Consider the following 20,053-nt stretch of genomic DNA (forward strand, 5'->3'; position numbering starts at 1 on the left):
AACAGAGCAAATTTATCGTTATCATTTATTAAAGCTTTATATACAGTATTGCATTGCAAGTCTAGGTGGATCAAATTAAATTTTTGAAACAGAAAAGAACTCCATTATTAATAAAGTCACTCTTTTGCTCAAGAAATAGTAAACATTCCCTCAGATCACAAACACGATTGCACAGTAATGGTGCTCCATATATATCCCTCCTATAGAGTTACCAGGCATCCTGGAAAATCCAGACAGGTCCTTTATTAGAGGGCCCAGCAGTTTGTTTGGGTTTTGGAAAACCCCGACAATTTCCAGTCACATGTGGAAGGCATCTGAGCATACGCAAATGATGTCACACACATCCGCACATGCTCCAGGCCCTCCAGACGCGGCCAGAGCTTGCCGGGGAAGAAGAGAAGAGGTTTGTGGGGGGCGGGGATGGAGGCTGAACTGGGAAGGGCTGGGCAGAATGGGGCAGAGCTGAAGGTGGAACTGGGTATGGTCGGGGCAGAATGGGGTGAGGCCAGAAGTGGAATAGGACGGGGCCATGTGTCTGGACTTTTGTGGCCCAAAAAATGGTAATGCATACTTAACCATCTACCTAAAACAGAGTCAGGTTAATTTCACCAAATGTTATTCTAAAAATGTATGTTTAAAGGTTAGGCCTAAATTGTGACAGCGATGGTCCATACAGTAAGCAAAGGGGTAAATTATTCCATAAAGCAGGGGCAACAAAAAAGAAAGAAGAATTGCTGGGCTCTTTTCACTGGCATACTTTGGGCCAGGGGAGAGTCTAGGGTTACCATATGGCTCCAAAAAAAGGAGAACGAATTGAGACATCCGGGTTTTACTTCAATTGCTTTCAATGGTATCTCAATCCATCCTCTTTTTTCTGGGGCCATATGGTAACCTTAGGGAGGACCAATCTGTGATTGTTTAAAGAGTGCAACAGATATGAAGGTACATATGGATGAATAGTTAGCAAGACTAGGGCTGCATACATCAGAAGACCAAATAAGCAGTTCAGACTTGAGTAAATCCACTCAATAACTTAGCTGACTTCAGATATGTTGCTCTGAACCAACGTTTACTTAATAAATTTCAAAGTCATTTATAATTTCTAACAGTGGCAAAGGCAATCAACATGTAGCAAACAGAACAGTTACAGTAGAAAAAAAAGTACCACATTTAATTTTCTCTTTAGAAAACCAAAGTTCACCTGACCACAGATGAGATTAGCTTCTAAAGCAGAAACACTGAGGATTCAAGCACACACTCCCCATTGCTGAATTCATGCTACAACGTTTTGGGGTTTTCTTGTGTTAATTTTGCAGTATAAGTCACATGTTCAACTACAGATACGTGGTTCTACCACAGGCTTTCTGTACTGGCAGCTTAGTCAACTATTGAGTTGTCCTAACTGGATTAGGTATTAGCAGTGGCGTACCTAGGGTATGTGGCACCCGGGCCCATCATTTTTTGACACCCCCCCCCCAATGTAAAAAAATATTTTTTGTAATGACCATGAAACGGAATAAATGGTCAGAATAGAAACAGGCAGTGAAAATTTTTTTTTATTGAACCTCATATATTACATTACATTACAAGCAGCGCTGTTACAAACATATTCTGAAGGTCAATGCTAAGGTTAACAAAGTTTCCTTCCTTGGACCAGAAGGAGATACTGACAAACCACTGGAAGAGATCCCAAAACAACTACCCAGGAACAACACCCAAAGACCCACTGTGTGTGAACCAGTTGAGTGGAGTGGACTAATTAAGGGGTGGAAATGGGCCCGAAGTTTGCTCAGCAGAATTTCCCAGACCACCTCTTCCTCTCAACACATTGACACGCTGCCACCACCACCACCATTAGGAACATCTCACCGGGTAGGCCAGCAATGCTTATAAACTTTATAAAACACATTATTATATTTTCTTATAAAGCACATATTTTAACTGAACTCTCTGACATCCTCAGCCTTGCCATTCACAAAAATAGAAGGAAGAAAAGTTCCCATTTCCTGCTGTCTCATGTCCCCGGCCTATACAATATTTTTCTTCTGCAGACCCTTCAAAAGTCTGACCAAATCCTTGTTTCACTTGCATTATAAAGTACTGAGGATGCCATCTCTCCCCAATCCCAGGTCCTAAAATCTAAGACAGTAACCATTATTCCAAACATAACATAACATAAATTATGTCTGAATTGTCATGACATCAGAAGTACATATGGAGTAGTTGCAGGTGATGCTTGGGACAGTTCTGATTGTGTTAATTCGGTTTTATGTGTTTTTTGAATAGAAGGGTTTTTATTTCTTTTTTGAAGGTTTTGTGGTCTGTGGTCAAGGTCAATAGGTTGTAGAGTTGGGGGTTGAGTGTTGCAGCTTGAATGACTAGGAGGTTGTTGAACAGTTTTTTTTCTTTTGACGTTTTTGGTTGGAGGGTATGTGAATGATACGTGAGTTCTCCTATGTCTGGTTGAGGTGGATTGAATTATTTAGCTGAAGAAATTAGTTATCCCCCCATTCCACACACATTAATTCTCTTCCATTTTTGTTCCCATTATAAAAAAACACTGATAAGTTCCCAGAAAAAAAATACATTAAAATAAGAAGTGAAAACAAAGGCCCCTACAGATGAGAACATAACATAAGAATAGCCTAACTGGGTCAGACCAATGGTCCATCATGCCCAGTAGCCCATTCTCATGGTAGCCAATCCAGGTCACTAATACCTGGTCAAAATCCAAAGAATAGCAACATTCCATGCTACCGATCCAGGGCAAGCAGACACTTCCCCCTTGTCTTAATAACAGACTATGGACTTTTCCTCCAGGAATTTGTTCAAATCTTTCTTAAAACCAGCTACACTATCAGCTTTTACCATAACTTCTGGCCACTTCATTTTTAAGTTTAGATCTTTCCTTCCAAACAGAGACCTTGCTAGATGTCAAATACAGCACAAGGTAACTTCACACGGGCTTAGCTGTGCAGGAAATGTTTTTTTCTTTCGATCACTACATAGCCTAATGCCACACAAGTAGCACTGTTACAAACATATTCTGAAGGTCAATGCTAAGGTTAACAAAGTTTCCTTCCTTCAACCACAAGGAGATACTGACAAACTACTGGAAGAGATCCCAAAACAACTACCCAGGCACAACACCCAAAGACCCACTCAGTGTGTGAACCAGTTGAGTGGAGTGGACTAACTGGGGGGTGGAAATGGACCTGGAGTTTGCTCAGCAGAATTTCCCAGACCACCTCTTCCTCTCAACACATTGACACGCTGCCTCCACCACTAGGAACACCTCACCGGGTAGGCCAGCAATGCTTATAAATTTTATAAAACACATTATTATATTTTCTTATAAAGCACATATTTTAACTGAACTCTCTGACATCCTCAGCCTTTCCATTCACAAAAATAGAAGGAAGAAAAGTTCCTATTTCCTGCTGTCTCATGTCCCCGGCCTATACAATATTTTTTTTTCTGCAGACCCTTCAAAAGTCTGACCAAATCCTCGTTTCACTTGCATTATAAAGTACTGAGGATGCCATCTCTCCCCAATCCCAGGTCCTAAAGTCTAAGACAGTAGCGCAAACTAATGCTGCCAGATTCAGGAAAACAAATTTTGATTCGATTCAGCCTATTGAATTGATTTTTCAATTCGATTTTCCTGCCCAGTTGGGTGATTTTTTTCAAAACTCCTGGTGGGTTTTATAGCTTTTTCACCCCCTTTGGCTTCTCCTAACCACACTGGCGCAGTGGTGTAAATAAAATAAAGAAACAAAAAGGACTTTTCCTCTCTCTGTTAAATCCTAGCTCACGTTTGCAGTCCAACACCAGCTCTGGCAGGATACACATTTCAAATCTGACATATTATAATCACAAAACAGAAAATAAAATTAATTTTTCTACCTTTTGTTGTCTGGTTATATTTCAAATCTTGTTGGTCCAAGGCTCTGGTTTTCTTCTGATAACTTGCTTGCCAGGGTCTCCTTCTTTCTTCTTTCTGCATTCTAACCATCCATCTGCCAACTCTGTCCTCCCTTTCCATTTCCCTTCCCTCCCCAGGAAGTCTGGTATCTTTCCTTTTTTTCATCTCCCTCCACAGATCCACCTTTTCTTAACTACCCTTTCATCCGGCATCTCTCCCTCCTTCCCCACCACCCCAAAGTCCACCATCTCTCCCTTTCTTTTCCCAATTACCCTCCTATCCAGTATCTCTATCCCTCCTCCACACCATCCCTTGTGTCCAATTTCTCTCCCTTTCTGTTCCTTCCCTCCCTAAATCCCATGGTCCATCATCTCTCTCCCTCTCCTCTATTTTCAGACCCATTATTTCTTCCTCCCCCCCAAAGTTTGGCATATGCACGTCTCTTTAAACACACCCTTCCCTCCGTGTACTTCTAAACCAGGGTCCCCCCCAAAGGCCTGTCCCCTTAAAGGTCTGCCTGTCCCCCCTTGAAGGCCTGCACCACCCTTGAAGGCCTGTCCCACCCCCTTGTAGGCCTGTGCCCCCTTGAAGGCCTGTCCCCCCCTTGAAGGCCTGCCTGTCCCCCCCTTGAAGGCCTGTCCCCCCCTTGAAGGTCTGCACCCCCCTGAAGGCCTGCACCCCCTCGAAGGCCTGACCCCCCTTGAAGGCCTGTCCCACCCCCCTGTAGGCCTGTCTCCCCCTTGTAGGCCTGTCCCCCCCTTGTAGGCCTGCCCTCCTGTCCCCCCTTGAAGGCCTGCACCCCCTTGAAGGTCTGTCCCCCCCCTTGAAGGCCTGCACCCCCCCCGAAGGCCTGCACCCCCTGAAGGCCTGTCCCCCCCTTGAAGGCCTGCACCCCCTTGAAGGTCTGCACCCCCCTGAAGGCCTGCACCCCCCTTGAAGGCCTGTCCCACCCCCTTGTAGGCCTGTCCCCCCCTTGTAGGCCTGTCCCCCCCCTTGAAGGCCTGCCTGCCTGTCCCCCCCTTGAAGGCCTGTCCCCCCCTTGAAGGCCTGTCCCCCCCTTGAAGGCCTGCACCCCCTTGAAGATCTGCACCCCCCCGAAGTCCTGCACCCCCCAAAGGCCTGCACCCTCCCCTGAAGGCCTACACCCCCCCCCCGAAGGCCTGTCCCCCCTTGAAGGCCTGTCCCACCTCCTTGTAGGCCTGTCCCACCCCCTTGTAGACCTGTCCCCCCCTTGAAGGCCTGCCTGCCCCCCCTTGAAGGCCTGTCCCTCCCCCTTGAAGGTCTGCACACCCCCCCGAAGGCCTGTCACCCCCCTTGAAGGCCTGCCTGTCCCCCCCCTTGAAGACCTGTCCCCCTTTGAAGGCCTGCCTGCCTGCCTGTCACCCCCCTCCCCCTTGAAAGCCTGCCTGCCTGCCCGACCGCCCCACCCCGAAGGACCTCTCGCCCCCCTGGCCTTCCCGCACCACCTATGAAGCAGCACTACCTATGCTCCCGGCCTTGCCGTTCAGTCCCCCCACCATCACCCCCGAAGGACCGCTCGCCCCACTGACCTTCCTGCACCACCTATGAAGCAACCGCAGCAGGATCACGACGTCAGCAATCCCTGCGCTGCTTAGGCGCTGCTTCCTGCGCCGCGGTCCCGCCCCTCCTCTGACATCAGAGGAGGGGCGGGACCGCGTCGCAGGAAGCAGCGCCCAAGCAACTCAGGGATCGCTGAGTCGCAATCCTGCTGCGGGCTGCTTCACAGGTGGTGCAGGAAGGTCAGTGGGGCGAGCGGTCCTTCGGGGGTGGAGGGGGACTGAACGGCAAGGCCGGGAGCACCCCCTCAGGGCTGGCACCCGGGGCGGATCGCCACTCCCGCCCCCCCCTTGGTATGCCACTGGGTATTAGATGTTAACCCTTGTGAAACATAACTTTTTTTTTTTTTTTTTTTTAAGCCTTCAGTTATATGGGTGGGATTCTGCCTGCAAGTCTGAAATCTATTCAAGTGGTGTACATTCAGATACAGTAAGTATTTCAATGTAATAATGTGATGATAACAATGTATTTTCATACAGTTTTTTCTGATTCTTCAATTGTATACATTATAAAGTTTGAAATGTCAATAAAGATTTACAAAAAAAAAAAAAAAGTATTTCAGTGTCTGGAGGGCTCACAATCTCTAAGGCAGTATGCCGTGAGACACAGGGGAGGAGAAGGAGGTGCCAGCCCTGGTTGACTGCCTAAAAGACGTGCCTCTCTCGGCAAGAGGCCCCCAACTGGTGGCTCTGGGCCCTGGATGGAGGGCCTTCGTGCATGCGCATATGTCGACATTTGCGCTCTTCCGGGGTGCCCTAGAGCTGTGGCCCCTGGTTTAGTGTGCCATGGCTAGCAAAGTTTGTGAGATACTGCTCTAAGATAGGGATAGGCAATTCCGGTCCTCGAGAGCCACAGGCAGGTCAGGTCAGGTTTTCAGGATATCCACAATAAATATGCATGAGATAGATTTGCATCTCAAGGAGGCAGTGCATGCAAACCCATCTCGTACATATTCATTGTGGATATCCTGAAAACTTGCCCTGGCTCCGGCTCTCGAGGATCGGATATGCCTACTCCTGCTCTAAGGTAATGGAGGGTTTAGTGCAGGGGTCCCCAAAGTCCCTCTTTGAGGGCCGAATCCAGTCGGGATTTCCCCAATGAATATGCATGAGATCTATGTGCATGCACTGCTTTCAATGCATATTCATTGGGGAAATCCTGAAAACCCGACTGGATTCAGCCCTCAAGGAGGGACTTTGGGGACCCCTGGTTTAGTGACTTTACCAAGATTGTAATAAGCATCAGTGGAATTTGAGCCAGGCTCCGCTGATTCTCAGTGCCTTGCTCTATCCATTAGGGCCTTGACCGAATTGACATCCAGGTGCAGTCGCAGATAAAATGTCTTGGGGTTATTATTGATTTTGGACATGGAGAAGTAGTCCAATGGTTCAGGTTGAAAACTAGGGAAGACTAGCTTAAACTCCCATGCAGTTCAATGTGATATTGAGTAAGTCGCTTTACCCTCCACTCCCTCAGGGACGCACATTGATGGTAAAACATCTAAACCCTGTTATTCAAAAATTTCATCAAGAAATCCTAACACATCTCCATGACTATCCACACTCTTGTAAATCTCCCAGCAAAGTCTCAACCATGTAAACAGCACCCTAATTTGTAATTTTCCTGGAGAGGTCCAGTTATCTTCTTTTGTAATCCGCCCAGAACTGCAAGGTATTGGCGGAATAGAAGTCACTAATGTAATGTAATGTAAAACCTCTAAGGGACAAGAAAATAACTACTATACCTAAATGAACCTCACTTTCAGCCACAGCAGAAAACAGCATAATCCGAAATCCCTTCCCATTTTAACAATGCAGGCTTAGGTGTTACTTACTCTTAAAAAGGCTTTTCAGGGTTTGCTTGTATTTTCAAAACTTTTTGCAAGAAGTGGATTTAAAAAAAAAAAAAAAAAAAGTGATGCTTGCTATGTTTCTTTTCCCCACGTTGAACACTGCAATCTCTTGTATCATGACCTGTTGAAAATATATTGGGTTAGTTATAATTACTGCAAAATAAAATGGCCAAGATAATTAGGAAAAGGATGAGAGAGGGGTCATGTCCTTTGTGGTTACACTTCACTGGCTTCCAGTCCAGCTGAGAATATTTCTTAAATTATTAATGTTTGCTTTTAAAGCTTTGCACAATATTGGACCTGTTTCCAGAACAGTAAGGTGAAATATATATCAGCTAAGACCTTTTGTTCTCAGCTAGAGCTGCATCGGGACATTCCTTCATTGGAGGAAGTGAGATTGGCCTCTGTTGAATTGCATCCTATTGAGCAAAACAGCCCATTTCTGGAATAATTTTCCTATTGACTCCTCAGGGAGTGGAGAAATAGCTTTGCGGTTAGTATATTGGGCTCAGAACTTGGGGGGGGGGGGGCTAGATTCAATTTCCCTTCCATTTTTTTTCCCTTCCATTTTTTTTTTCCTGTCTCCACTCCCCCATGCTCTGGCATCTCTCCCTTCTCCTTTCCTTCCCTCCTTCCCATCCCAACTCACCGCTTGGACTGGCATCTGCTACCCTTCCCCCATGCCCTGGGACCTCTCTCCTTTTTTTCCCTTTCATCTCTTCCTCTCCCTCCATGCTCTGGAATCTCCTTTCCTTCCTTTCCCTCCCTCCCTTCCTTCCTTCCTTTCCGATGGTCTGGCATCTCAGTCTCCTTCCCTTCCCTCCTCCCTTATGCCCTGGCATCTCTCTCCTCTCCTTCCCTTCCATCTCTCCCTCCCCTACATGTTCTGATATCTCCTCTCTTTCCTTTCCCTACCTCACTCCTTTCTCCCTGGTCTGGCATCTCTATCACCTTCCCTTCCCTCCTCCCCATGCCCTGGCATCTCTTCCTCCCACTCTATAGCCTGACATCTCCTTTCCTTCCTTCCTCTCCCTCTTTTCCCTCCCCATGGTCTGGCATCTCTTTTGTCTCTTCTCCCTTTCCTGGTCTTCCTTCTCCTTCCCTTCCTCTCTCCCTCCAATTGGGTGCAGCATTTCTCTTCCCCTTCCCTCCCTTCCCTCTGTCATCCTCCAGTCGGCAGCGCAATATTCACAAATTTCTGCTCTTGTTAGCATTGTGCCTTCCTCTCTGCTGGGTCCCACCTACTTCCTGTTTTCACAAAAGCAGGATCCGACCGAGAGGAAGGCCCAATGCTAACAAAAGCAGAAAACTGTGAATGCTGCTGCTGTCAGGAAGAAGTTCTTGACATCGGTGTCAACCCTCGGAGGAGTCCTTGGAGAACCCCCTTATGGGTTGTACCTGGGGCTGACTCCCCCCTCCTCTTTGGTATGCCACTGCTTGTATGTAATATGTAAACCCTTTTGGATTTGCCACAGAAAGGCAATATATCAAAAATCTACAGTAATAAACATTAGGACTGAACCTTTTCATGCTATGTTTAGAAAGAAGATCAAAACATAGCTCTATATGAATTTTGTTGGAGAGGTTATAATTTATTGGTGGTGAAGTGGGGGATTACCTGTTTATTTCGGTGGGGTGCTGGTGAGTTTTAAATTGTTGTGGTATATATTCAGCTGGCAGTGTTATTTCCAGGTATTCAGAACCAGGACATGTCAAGGCTTTGGTATTGAATAGCTGATTTATGTGGTGCCAGGTAACACAGTTAATTTAGTCGATATTTAGAACTTAACTGGTCATAAGTTGCCACATAAAAATAGGACTGTTTTAAGTGGTCTCATTTATGCCGTTATCTTGGCCAATTACCGGTAAGTGTTGAAAATCGGCACTTAACTGGCCAAGAATTGACTCTGCCTCCGGATCACCCACAAAATAGCTAGTTTTCACATTCTTTTTAAGTTTTTAAGTTTATTAGGATTTTATATACCGCCTATCAAGGTTATCTAAGCGGTTTTTTTACAATCAGGTACTCAAGCATCTTCCCTCTCTGTCCCGGTGGGCTCACAATCTATCTAACGTACCTGGAGCTACGGAGGATTAAGTGACTTGCCCAGGGTCACAAGGAGCAGCGCGGGGTTTGAACCCACAACCCCAGGGTGCTGAGGCTGTAGATCCAACCACTGCGCCACACACTCTAGCACCATTGCCATCGGCCAATTAATTGCATGTCAATCATGCAATAGCGCTGGTTAGATAATTGTGCCTCTGGCAAAGATAGGCACTGGAAATGTAGGCCAGAGTTTTCCAGGCCTACATTTCTGGCGCCTACCTTTGACATGAATCGTGCCTCTGTAGAAACTTTTAAGGTGCCTAAATTAACTTCTAGTGCTAGCCACACCTACAGTGGCATTAGGCGCCATAAAGCACCTGCGGAGGTGCCAGTAGGTGCCTTGAAAATCAGTTTATAACATTGTTTAAATGGTGTTTTCACTTAGCTTGGACGCCTACTGGCGCCTAATAAACTGGCACCATTTAGAGAATTCAGGTCTAAGAGCCAGATTTTCTAAAGGGTACCTAACTTAATTGCCAAAATCCTCTTAATAGCTTCAATAATTGAAAAAAAAAAAAAAAATGTAATTGAATGATAGGTGCCTACTTGTTTCTATAAAAGGTAGACATCTATCTCATGGTGCTAAACGGCACCTAATGCATAGGTGGGCGTTTTTATGGGCAGATCACAATTCTCCAAAACCTTAGGCACCTGAAATGTAGGCCTTTAAAATCCTGGCACCTAAAATTTTACATAGGTGCTGCTAGGCGCCATTCTGTAAATGGCGTCTTTGTGTGATTTACATGATGCTGGTGCCATTGTTCAGGGTAGTGTACAATTTTTCTAGGCACCGGCTGATTTAGGTGCCTTTTACAGAATCAGGACCTAACTGCTGATTTTCAACAAACTTTGTTTCTTCTTCCCCGAGCTTGGGGCCAAATCTGGAGGGCCTCCCAGCATGCGCAGATGCAACGTAGTGATGTCGCGTCACATCCAAGCATGCTCGGAGGTCCTCCAGATGTGGCCTCAAGCTCAGGGCCATCCAAAACCCGGACCAACTACCGGGTTTTGGAAATTCCCCCGAACACCTGGACAGTCCTCTAAAAAGAGGACGAGACTGGGTTTTTCCAGACATCTGGTAACCCGAGCCATATGGCACTAATAAATGAGCCCCTTTATGAGCTATGTTCATACACTGGCCTCTGAAAATTTAGTAGAGCTGAATGTCAGCATTTTAATGCCAAATGAAGCACAGGCTACATATGAATAAAGCGTATTTTAAAGATCTTACTTTATGTGCATGACAGAAGAGTGAGACTTGGATGTGATTGTATGTGATGATCTTAAGGTGTCCAAACATATTGAAAAGGTAACAGTGATAGCTAGAAGGATGCTAGGGTGCATAGGGAGAGGTATGGCCAGTAGGAAAAAGGAGGTTTTGATGCCCCTGTATAAGATTTTGGTGAGACCTCATTTAGAATATTGTGTACAATTCTGCAAGTCGCACCTTGAAAAAGGTATAAAAAGGATGGAATTAGTCCAGAGGAAGGCTACTAAAATGGTGTGTGGTCTTCGTCATAAGGTGTATGGGGATAGACTCAAAGATCTCAATATGTATACTTTGGAGAAAAGACAAGAAAGGGGAGATATGACAGAAATATTTTAATTCCTATGTGACGTAAATGCGCATGATTCTAGTCTCTTTCATTTGAAAGGAAGCTCTGGAATGAGAGGGCATAGGATGAAGTTAAGAGGTGATAGGCTCAGGAATAATCTAAGGAAATACATTTTTGCATAAAGGGTGGTAGATGCGTGGAACAGTCTCCTGGAAGAAGTGGTGGAAACAGAGACTGTGTCTGAATTCAAGAAAGCCTGGGATAGGCACGTGGGGTCTCTTAGAGAGAAGAAGAGATAATGGTTACTGCAGATGAGTAGACTGGATGGGCCATTTGACCTTTATGTGCCATCATGTTTCTATGTTTATTGGCATTTGATAAACTGCCCTATGTTAGGGCTCCTTTTACTAAATGGCAGTAGAGGTTTCTACCAAGGGCCAGTGAGTTAAATGCTCCAATGCTCATAGGAATTCTAAGAGTGTCAGAGCATTTAACTTGCTGGTCCGGGTTAGAAACCTCTACCGCCATTTAGTAAAACCCAGCATTAGTGAAGTTCAGGGTAGTGTACAATTTTTTTTCTTTCAGGTACTCTAAGTATCTTCCCTATCTATCCCAGCAGACTCACATTCTAACTATGGTAGTTGGGGCAATGGAGGGCTGGGTGACTTTTCCAGGATCACAAGGAGGGGCAGAGGACTCGAACTTGTAACCTCAGGGTTACGAGACCATATCTAACGCATTCCTTAAGTTCCAAAGACTACTGATCATCGGAGATATCAATCTCCACCTTGATGACACCTCCAGCAAAGATGCATCCGATTTCAATAATTTCCTCATCTCTCTCGGCTTCTCCCCCCCTGCCTCCTCTCCAACCCATGAAAAAGGCCACACACTAGACCTCATCAGCTTCCTCGATCTCACGGATTACAAAACTTCAACCGATGACATCCGTTGGGACCACGTTCCCTGGTCCGACCACTTCCTAGGAACCTTCTGTCTCCCCATCTTCATGTCTCACCTCGGAACCTCTCCTCAGTCCTCTAAGTCTATTACTTTCCGCAAGATTCTGCAACCAACTGGCACAATTGGACCACTCTCTCAGAATCCACCTACCATTCTCTCGCCCCGCTTTCCACCAAAACCATCTCCAACTCCCGTAAGGCCCCCTGGTACCTCCCACAACACAGGGTGTTAAAACAAAAATGTCGATCCCTGGAACGCATCTGGAAAAAATCTAAATCCCCCGCAGATAAACAAACCTGGAGAGTCAACATTAAACTCTACAACAATACACTCAAAAGAGCTAGGAAAAACTTCTACGGCGACAAGATCTCCAGATCAAAAAACCAGAATAGTATGCTGTTCAATATCTGGCGCTCCTTAACTCCCAACACCAACCCTTCTATACTTCCCTCCTCCCCATCAGTGGACCTACTAGCAAACTTCTTCAATGAAAAGGTCACCGCCTTGAGAAGCTCCTTCCCTCCCGTAGTCTCCTACAATCCTCTGGTGCCCGCCTTCCCCGATCCTACTACAAAGGTCCCCACCCCCGTCCCAGTCAATAGATCCTGGACTACCTTTGAGCAAGTATCCGATTCGCAGGTCCTCAAACTCTGCCTGAAACTGAAATCCTGTAACTGCACCTTGGATCCATTCCCATCCTATCTATTTGAGAAAATACCCGCACAGGCCATCTCCTCTCTCACTATACTCATAAATTCTGCCCTATCATCGGGCCTCTTCTCCCCTGAAATGGGACACATTGCACTGACCCCCCTACTGAAGAAAGCTGACCTAGACCCCTCCTCCCCATCCAATTATCGCCCAATAGCAAACATTCCACTCCTAACCAAATTGCTAGAGTCCATCGTCTCCTCCCAACTCTCAGCCTACCTGGAAAGATTCTCTGTCCTCCTACCCTATCAATACGGCTTCAGACCCAACTTCAGTACCGAAACCCTCCTGGCCTCCCTAATCTCGAAGATCCAACAATTTCATTCTCACAAAAAATTTGCCGTTCTCCTTCAATTCGACCTCTCTGCTGCCTTTGACGTTGTCCACCATGACATTCTAATCTTCCTACTCTCCGAGATAGGCATCAGTTCTACAGTCCTTGACTGGTTCTCGAACTTCTTACGTTCTCGCTCTTACACCGTCACCAAACATGGTTCCTCTTCCTCCCCATGGAAACCGATTTGTGGAGTCCCACAAGGCTCCCCCCTATCTCCCATCCTCTTCAACATTTATATGTCCTCCCTGAATCTTCTCCACCTGTCCCCCCTAGAAACACTCTACACTTACGCCGACGATATCCTGGTCCTCATCGAGACTGACGCGAACCTCACCAATCTCGCAGCTAACATTTCTTCTTGCATAACCAACCTTCAATCCTGGGCTCACACTGTACAAATGAAATTGAACGAGTCCAAAACCAAACTACTATGGCTCGGCCCTAAACTTGATCAATTACCCTCTTCCATCCCACTGCCCACAGGCTCCTCTCTACAGTTAGAGTTCTCTAGCAAAGTTCTGGGCATCACCATAGATTCATCATTATCCTTCAATGACCACCTCAACTCCCTGATAAAAAAATGCTTTTGCAGCCTGCACATGCTGAGGAAAGTGAGGTCCTGCTTCCACCAAAAACACTTCGCCGTCCTCGTACAATCCATTATCCTCTCCAGACTGGATTATTGCAATTCCATTTACCTAAGCTTAACAAAGAAAAGCCTTCACAGACTCCAACTAATCCAGAACACCGCGGCCAAACTTATCTTCTCAAAAAGTAAATTTGACCATGTCTCACCGCTCCTATCCAAACTCCACTGGCTGCCCGTTATTTCCAGGGTCCACTTTAAATGTGCCTGCCTAACCTTCAAGATCCTCCATGGTATCCTTCCTCCTTTTATCCCTCTATCCTGGAATTCCTCAAATCCAACCTCCACTAGATCCACACAAAAATTAAAACTATCCTACCCCTCCTTAAAAGGCATCTCCCTTGTTGGTAAACTTGGCTCTTCCCTCCCTTTCAGAATCACTCAGCTCTGGAACAGTCTCCCTTCCCCTCTCCGCAATCTGAGCCCCCTTCTACCATTCCGTAAGCTTCTGAAGACCTGGCTCTTCTCCAAAACGTAACCCCGTCCCTTTCCTGGCACTCTCACACCTAACCTCTCTTCTCTCTTACTTATATAATTCCACTGGAGTTCCGTTCCTTCCCTAACCTTGTAAACCGTGTCGAGCTCCATCTGCAGAGATGATGCGGTATATAAACCCAAGATTTAGTTTAGTTTAGTTTAGGGTGCTGAGGAAGCAGATCTAACCACTAGGCACAGTGGTTTAAGCTGCAGTCTCAGCACCCTGAGGTTGTGGGTTCAAAGCCACACTGCTCCTTGTGACCCTGGACAAGTCACTTAATCCCCCCATTGCCCCAGGTACATTAGATAGATTGTGAGCTCACTGGGACAGACAGGGAAAAATATGCTTGAGTACCTGAATAAAATTATGTAAGCCATTCTGGGCTCCCATGGGAGAACAGTATAGAAAACTGAATTAATAAATTAATAATGCTTGTACAATGGTGTAGATACCATTGAGTTTCTGCAGGACTCTGAAGGGGCTCCAAAAGGTCATGGCCCTTTGGTCACATCCCTTTAGGTCATATGCAGCAGCAACTCAGATATAAAATAGAATCTGGGAAGGTCATAACACTTACTGTATATACTCGAATATAGGATGAGATTTTTGGGCCAAAAAAATGGTCCAAAAATGGGGTCTCGTCCTTTATTTGGGGCATCACCCAGTGACCACCTAACACCCTCCTGGACTTGCTGCAGGCTTGCCGTTAGACCGGGACAAAAGGGATCCCTCCCATCTCTCATCCTGGACGATACTAACAGTTTTTTACCCCCACCCTCCCCCGCATACCTTTGTGGTCCAGCGGTGTATCACACGCTGAGCCCCCTCCTGCTGATCTCGCAGCCAGCGGCATACCTGGGCCGGCACACAGGAGCGAGTTATTCAAGCTCTCGCCCAGCCCTGCGCCGCTCCCTGAAAGGCTGCCGCTAGTTCTCGCAGGACTCGTGGTTCTCGCAGCACAGTGGGAGCTTGAAAAGCTCGCTCCTGCATGCCGGCCCGGGTGCATCGCTGACTGCTGGCTGCGAGATCGGCAACAGGGGCTTCAACGTGTGATACACCGCTGGACCACCAGGGAAAAGGTACACGGGGGAGAGGTGTGTGTAAAAAATTGTTAGTATCAGCTAGAATGGAAGAAGGGAGGGATCCCTCCTGTCCCGGCTTTCCACTAAATAACTAGAGGGGGAAGAGGGTAAAAGGAAGGAAGGTGGGACAGGGTGCAGAGCCTGGCATGGAGGTGAGACAAGGTGCAGAGCCTGGCAGGAAGTGAGGGGGGCTGGATTCAGAGCCTGGCAGGGAAGGGGGCTGAGTTCAGTGCCTGGTAGGGCAGGGATGGAAGGGGGCTGGGTGCAGAGCCTGGTAGGGAAGGGGGCTGAGTGTAGAGCCTTGCAGGGCAGGGAGGAAAGGGGGCTTGGTGCAGAACTTGGCAGGAAGGAGGGCTGAGTTCAGAACCTGGCAGGGGAGGGCATGAGGGAGGGGACACTGGGAGCAGATACTGGCAGGGCAGATACTGGCAGCCATTTTTCCTCCTTTGGGGGTGGGGAAATGGGGGTATCGACTTATATTTGGATCAACATATATTCGAGTATATATGGTATGTAACAGGTCAAAAGGAATTTATAAACAGCACTATATGTAACGTGAAAAGTTTCTGTGAGAGGACAGTTCATTAATTCTCAAGGTTGGAGGGGAATCAATCTAAATCACCCCTTGAACTCTTACTTACAGCAAGATTTTTTAAAATGAGAAAAGACCCTCAGAGATACCACCACGATACTCAAAAACTTCATAGTATCTGGCTTTATGTATCCATTCCTCACCGGGTCTTATTATATTTATCTCAAAACGTTTTACTTTTGCCATTAGAATTAGTAAAGATGTTTAAATACTTAGCTTTATATTAGTGGTCAAACTCTTAGAGACTGTCATGCCAACATGTTTCACCCAAAGGGTTTCTTCAAGGCTAATATCCCTACAACCAAAAAGTGGTATATTAATTTATCCCCAGTATTATATACAATAAATAAGCTATAAAATTACATCTAATAAATAGCATCTAGATTAACAACATGAAATCATTTGTACCTTTGTGTAGCTTTTCACCCTATGTACCGACCACCTAGTTTAATTTACCAAGATGCCTGATATCTCTATGTAAGACTTTTAAGATCATTTCAGGACAATAGACTTGTTTTACCATCAGCAAAAAGAGCAAAATTAGAATCAACAAGAAATAAAGCTTTTTATTTTATTGCACCATGATTATGGAACCAACTTTCGTGTGAGTTGAAACTCGAGCAAAATATTTAAAACCCTTTTGAAACCTTATTTATTTATTTATATATTCAGTTTTGAGCTCAGACAGTTTACATGAATTTATACAGGTATTCAAGCATTTTTCCATGTCTGGCCCAGCGGGCTCTCAATCTAGCTAATGTACCTGGGGCAATGGGGGGGATTAAGTGACTTGCCCAGGGTCACAAGGAGCAGCATGGGTTTGAACCCACAACCTCAGGGTGCTGAGACTATAGCTTTAACCACTGCGCCACAGCATTTGGAAAGAATATTATTTCAACTGATATGATTCATATCTATTAGGTTAGTTGGGATCTTGTGTGACACTGAAAATTATATACTGGGCATCAATTATGATATGACATTTTTTTGAGAGAATATGATTCTGTATTTGTATGAAGTGGTGTGTGGTAGGTCTGCCCTATTTTTTATTGGTGTTCTTTTCTTTTATATTGTGTATGTTTTTTGTTTTTTTTAAATTGTAAACCACTTAGACCTGTCATACGAACAAGCAGTATAACAAGTTTTAATAAAACATAAACATAAAATGTTATCACTTTAATGGGGATTCTAGAAGGGTCTAGGGGGAGCATTCCTGACCAAACTGAAAGAAAAAAAGCTAGAAATCTAACACAGGAGGATAAGTAAAACAAACAGAAAACAAAACAATTGTTCTTGCATCAAGTTCAAGTTCAAGTTCACTTTATTTTTGATGAATCGCCTATTTAAAACATTCTAAGCGATGTACAATTAAAAAACAGATTATAAGAGAACATACAATCATATTAGTAATACATCCTAGCTAAAAACAATGTTCTGGCAAAGGATTGGTCGGGTGCTTGCAAATATTTTCTCATGTGAGTGACAAGTTCTAAAAAGAAAAAAAAATTGTGTTAGCAACAAGGTTCTAAAAACCAACAATTTTCCATATTTGCAAGTATTTTTGTGAGCGACCAAGTAAAATATGTGAGCAACGCTCTTAGAATTTATAAGCAATTGCTCGTGTGCTCAGCTTAGAGGGAAAATAAGCTACAAGTATCACATTTTATAAATGTTAATGTATCTACAACCTCATTTTGAACACACTGACCCTGGCAATTCTGCTAAATTATCTACAATGTTATATTTTTATATGCATACAATTTTGGGAGAGGATCAGTATGCTATTCTACATTACATAATCCTGAGAGCAGTGTTAATGCTGACAATCTCACAACCCTGGAGAGAATGGATCGACTAGGGTGATCATTAAATTAATACTTTTCCCTAATGAAAAGGGAGAGCTTTATTAGCCCTATAATTACTTGTTTAGTCGTTACTTACTGTGTTAGATTTACTTTTTAGATGTATGGGTAATGAAACGAATCTGCTAAAGAATGTTTTTAATTAGAGCTAATTTTTAACACTTGCCATCGTCGGAATGGTTTGTTCGATGCAATTTCTTAAATGAATGCTTATGTTTGTACTAACCCCAGCAATTAGCTCTGACAAAAGTGTGGCTCAGTTGAGATAAGTGATTCTGCATGATTTAACAGTGCCTCCTGTGGCATTGCTGAGGGAAAATTTGTTACTGTAAATTATCACATATTCCAGCACCTGGCTTGAGTCTTTTTCCAGTGAGACAGAATTACTGTAGTGTCTGTTTCCACTTTGACACCTTACATTTTTCTGATAGACATAAAGCAAAATGACTGTTTCTCTGAACTCTGTTTCACTTTTGACATAGTATCTAGAGATGCCGTGAAGATGTGATGAATATTTGTTATTTCAGATGGCATATACAGAACCTGTATCAAATGCAAGCGTACTGCTTATAAGTATTATTGGGACCACCATTCAGGCAAACCCTGTAAAGTTTACAGTGTAAATCGTTTACTTTTAAACGGTATATAAATTTTTTAAATAAAAATAAAATAAATAAATAACTGAGACATGTAAATCATAAAAGACAAGTGAAGAAAAACAGACATCAGTACCTTGGTTCTTGGCCTCAAAAGGCATCTGTTGGAACCTGTATCATCATGGATCTGTAAAAAAAAAACCCAAAAAACTCCACAAAACAAAAACAATAATCATTCACACTAATTATTTTATCTTTTTCTTCAAAATGTATTATTTTCCATTAGGGGTCCAGAGCCATAAACTTGAAAACTGATGGCAACAAAAGTGAATAGGAATGTTTGTGGATATCGCAACCACAGCAGCAGTGTTAGAATAATTCATAAAGGCAAGTGTGAGAGCTGTATCCAACCCTGTTATCAACCCCTACCAACCAGCACCACCTTCCGGTTACCTCATGGCAGCTATCCCACAGACCCAGAACCATGCAGCATACTATCCTACTGGTCAACTTGCTCAGCTCCGACCAAGTACTCGCTGGACTGCTCAGGGTGCCAGACCTCATTCATTCTAGAGCATGTCTGGTGCAATCCATCCAGCAGCTCGCAAACCACCAACCTTTAGTACCATGAGACCAGCTTCTACCCAGGTCCCACGACTTATGTCCACACAACATGCTGCTAATACACCAACACAGACAATGGGGCCTCACCCAGCCACTGCTGCTGCTGCAGCAGCGAAACCAGCAGTACGGACAGTTCCTCAGTATAAGTATGCTGCTAGTGTCCATAATCCTAAGCAACACCTCAACACACAGCCACAAGTTGCCATGCAGCAGCTGGCTGTCCATGCGCAAGGTCAAGAGCCCTTGACTGCTTCCATGTTAGCTTCCTTCCCTCCATAAAAGCAAAAGCAAATGTTGGGTGAGCGACTCTTCCCTTTTATTCAAGCCATGCATCTAAGTTTAGCAGGTAAAATAACTGGCATGTTGCTGGAAATTGACAATTCAGAGCTTCTCCATATGCTTGAGTCTCCAGAGTCTCTTCAAGATTGATAAAGCTGTTGCTGTATTACAAGCCCACCAAGCTAAAGAAGCTGCCCAAAAAGCAGTTAGCAATGCCACTGGTGTTCCAACTGCTTAAAGTTCAAAAAGAAAGAAAACTGCAATATCAAATTTTGCTTCACTGAAGAAAAATATCTAAACATGGGAAAATTTAAATTGCAAAAAAACATTGCAAAACATAAAACACACACACCAAAAAAAAAGGAAAGGAACCGTCAGTGTTTCGGATAACGGAGGTGTAACTGTAACCTGGAAATTTGACTCGCCTGACAGGATCCTATGGAACTTAATGCCAGTTTAACAGGGAAAACTTGCCTGGATGGAATTATACATTCTGGCAAGGATGCCTGAGGAGATTTTACTTGGTTATTGTTTGCAGAATGTGGGGTGGGTGCTGTTTGGAAGTTGCCTGGCTGTGGATAGCAGGTGTGTTTGTGGTGTGTTTATTTGAGATTTGTTACTCCTGGGATGTATGCAGGCTGTATATAGGGAATAATGGTTATACATATATAATGCTCTGGTGTGTAATTCTGAAGGATGCATGGATAGATAGTAGTGGTAATTGGTTGTTTGAATTTGAGTTATTTGGGGTGGGAGATTTTATTTTCACGGTAGTTGTGAATGTAATGTAAAGGAATGAATGGATACAGTTGAGTGGTTAGTTACTGTATGATTGAATATAGTATTAAATGAATAATTAATTGAA

The 20,053-nt window shown here is 44.6% G+C and overlaps 1 pseudogene; it reads left to right on the forward strand.

Annotated features, from left to right (window-relative positions):
* The window catches only part of LOC117354897, a 36,523-nt pseudogene extending 16,986 nt beyond the window's left edge, over positions 1 to 19,537 (forward strand).
* The last annotated feature ends 516 nt before the right edge of the window (positions 19,538 to 20,053 follow it).

The sequence above is a fragment of the Geotrypetes seraphini genome, chromosome 2 (genome assembly GCF_902459505.1).
Source record: "Geotrypetes seraphini chromosome 2, aGeoSer1.1, whole genome shotgun sequence".
NCBI lineage: Eukaryota > Metazoa > Chordata > Amphibia > Gymnophiona > Dermophiidae > Geotrypetes > Geotrypetes seraphini.